This window comes from Rhipicephalus microplus, chromosome 8 (genome assembly GCF_043290135.1).
Source record: "Rhipicephalus microplus isolate Deutch F79 chromosome 8, USDA_Rmic, whole genome shotgun sequence".
Lineage (NCBI taxonomy): Eukaryota > Metazoa > Arthropoda > Arachnida > Ixodida > Ixodidae > Rhipicephalus > Rhipicephalus microplus.
In genome coordinates, this window is record NC_134707.1 from 113874983 (window position 1) to 113878235 (window position 3253).

The window sequence follows — 3253 nt, forward strand, 5'->3', positions numbered from 1 at the left end:
AAACTCCGCACCTTGATGGCAATCCAAGGCGTCATCAATGCGTACCAGGGGATAAACATCCTTGCGTGTGATGTTGTTAAGTCGACGATAATCCACGCAAAATCTGATGGAGCCATCTTTTTTTCGCACGAGGACCACTGGCGAAGCCCAAGGACTGTGTGAGTGCTGAATAACACCACGTTGCAGCATCTCATCCACGTGTTGAGTGATGACGTCATGCTCAGCCTGCGAGACGCGGTAAGGGCACTGACGAAGTGGAGTATGATGACAGGTGTCGATATGGTTAGCGACAACTGACATGCGTCCCAAGGGAGGTTGTCCGTGGTCGAAGGAGTTGCGGAAACGGTCAAGTAGTTGAATGAGCTGATTGCGCTGGTCTTGCATAAGGCCGGCGTCTACGGTGCGCAACAGAACGTCTTCGTCGGGTAGTGAGGGCGCAGTGGCAGCTGTGACAGCATTCACGGACATCGGTGTCGTATCAGAACAGGGATCCAAAGGAAAGATGTCATCATACGTGTCAAGACTCCCAATACATTCGCCATGCAATAAGGTAGCGGGACAAGGGAACGGATTGCACACGTACATGGCACTGGAGTCATCGGCAAGTGTTATGACAGCAAACAGGATGACAAGGTTCCAGCGACGAGCGCATTCTTGTGACGGCATAAAGAGGGCAGTTGAATCGGAAACGGAGTTGCACAAAAGAGATACCGCGGCAAAACTAAAGGCAGAAATGACGACGTCAGCGGCGACGATCACCTTTTTGGGTGAGCAGGGGAGATTTATGAATGTCGTGCTGATTGTAAACAAAACAAGTTGAGCACGAGCGCAGTCGACAACCGCATAATATGCGGAAAGAAAGTTCCATCCCAGGATGATTTCATAAGACGCATGCGGAAGGACGACAAATTCAACGATGTAAAGCACTCCTTGCATCACAACACGAGCAGTGCACGTGGCAGAGGTTGGACGTGTTGCGAACTCGCTGTGCGTAAAGAAATTTCAACCAGTGAAGTCGTCACTTTGTTCAGTTTGCGGCATAACACTTCACTGATTATACAAAAAGCGGCACCTGTGTCGACAAGAGCAGTTGTGGCGAAACCGTCCACAAACACGGCAATCTCGTTAGGGGGCGAAAGATGAGGCCTTGGAAATTTCGTCGGTGGCGCAGCTCTAGCCTTAGGAACTGCGACTGTTAGTTTTCCTCCTGAGCGTGGTTGGAACGGCGAAGCATGAGGGAAGGAGACCGAAGACGGGGTGAAGGAGATCGACGTCGGCTGAAGTCTGGTTGACGTGAACGGGGCTCATGTGAATCAGGTGTCACATGCTATTCTGATTGCCGAGGTATGTTGCCGGAATGCTGAACATCATTAAAATAGAATCCACGGCGACGACAGTAGCGCGCAACATGTCCTGGAATACCACAGTTGTAGCAGAAGGGCCGTTTATCCGGAGCACGCCAAGAGTTTACAGGTGCTCGAGGTGGTTGAAAGGGCCAATTTACCGGATAAACCGAAACTGGTGACCTGTAGTATTTGGTGGCTGGACTGTATGAAGGGAGCGGCGGTTGGGCAGGAGGTCGGCGGACGGCTTCTGCATAAGTCAGCGGTGCAACCACTGGTATTGGGGACGCGGGCGAAGGGAGAGCCTTGGCAACTTTCGTCTGAATAGCATGGCGAAGTGAGTGGTCCAGTGTTGTGGGGGTCTCGTCGATGGTGGCGACAAGAGAGAGCGGTCGAGCAACTTCCTCCCGAATGTACTGTTGAATTTGAGGCATTAACACGCTGTAGTTGGGGCCACTGCTTTTGTACTCCGAAGTCGAAATATCAGCTGTTGGCGTATTAGCGCGACGTGTAGAAATTCGTTGCTTGCGCAGCTCATCGAAACTTTGACATAGCTGAATCACGGCCGTGACGGTCTGTGGGCTAAAGTGCTTATTTGGGCCGGTTGGTACATGGTCAACGAAGTGAAAAAACAGCGCGTAACACAGGACACAGGACAGAGAAGAGACGGACGAGGCGCTGTCCTCGTCCGTCTCTTCAGCGCCTCTTTTCAGCGCCTCGTCTCTTTTCAGCGCCTCGTCCGTCTCTTCTCTGTCCTGTGTCCTGTGTTACGCGCTGTTTTTTCACTTCGTTGGTCTGTGGGCCTTTGGCCACAAGCATATGAAAAGCGTCGTCATCAACGCCTTTCATTATATTCTTTATTCTGTCAGCCTCCGTCATCCTGGTATCAACTCTCCTACAGAGGCTGATCACATCCTCAATGTAGTTCGTGAAGCTCTCAACATTTCACTGAAATCGTCCCCGCAGTCCCAGTTCAGCACAAAGCTTACGCATGGCTGGACGACCGAAAATCGAGGTGACGGCCTCTTTGAAAACCGACCAGGTGGGGATGTCGGCTTGGTGATTGGTGAACCATAGGTTGGCCAAATCGGTCAAGTAGAAGATGACGTGAGTCCGCTTCACAGGGTCATCCCACTTGTTAATCGCGCTGGCATGCTCGTACACTGCCAGCCAGTCCTCTACATCTTGATCTTCAGTGCCGTTGTATACTGGTGGGTCACGCAGACGAAGTACACCAAAACACATGACAGGTGGCAACGTGGAAGAGCCTTGTGGGGGATCGACGCGCTCGGTCATCACGGACTGAGATGGTAGCTTACGGCTGCGGAGCTCCAGGACGTTACCCAGCACGTTTCCACCAAATGCAATGAACAAGGTTGCGTAAAAACACAGGTTATTATTCCAGAAACGTTAGCCGCAACAAGCTGGTACAGGCAGGAACCCGACAAGCACGAGCCACACACGGACGTCAACGTCTTCTTTCACGCTGGCACAGAGCTAGCGCCACTATGCTCCGGTACTATATATACATATATATATATATATATATATATATATATATATATATATATATATATATATACGTCATCGCTGACGCGCTGCTTCAAACACCATCTACTTCCCGTTGGCGCGACTCCGTCAGTTGCGTGCTTGTTGGCGAACCGTGGCTGCCGTAAGCGCACTGGTGTGGAACCTGCGTTGCGCGCACGCCTTCAAAGGATTACCAATGGGATGAATCGGTACGAGAACACGCCGTGCCCCGCACGTGTTACACGCACCCAGGCAACACGACGAACGCGAACAAGCAGTGTGGGCAGCTGCTTGCAGACTAACCGGAAGTTGTAGGCTCTTGTTCGACCAGTCACAGCATATTTGGCACGGCACGTCAGAGATTTAGGCACGGCACTTCC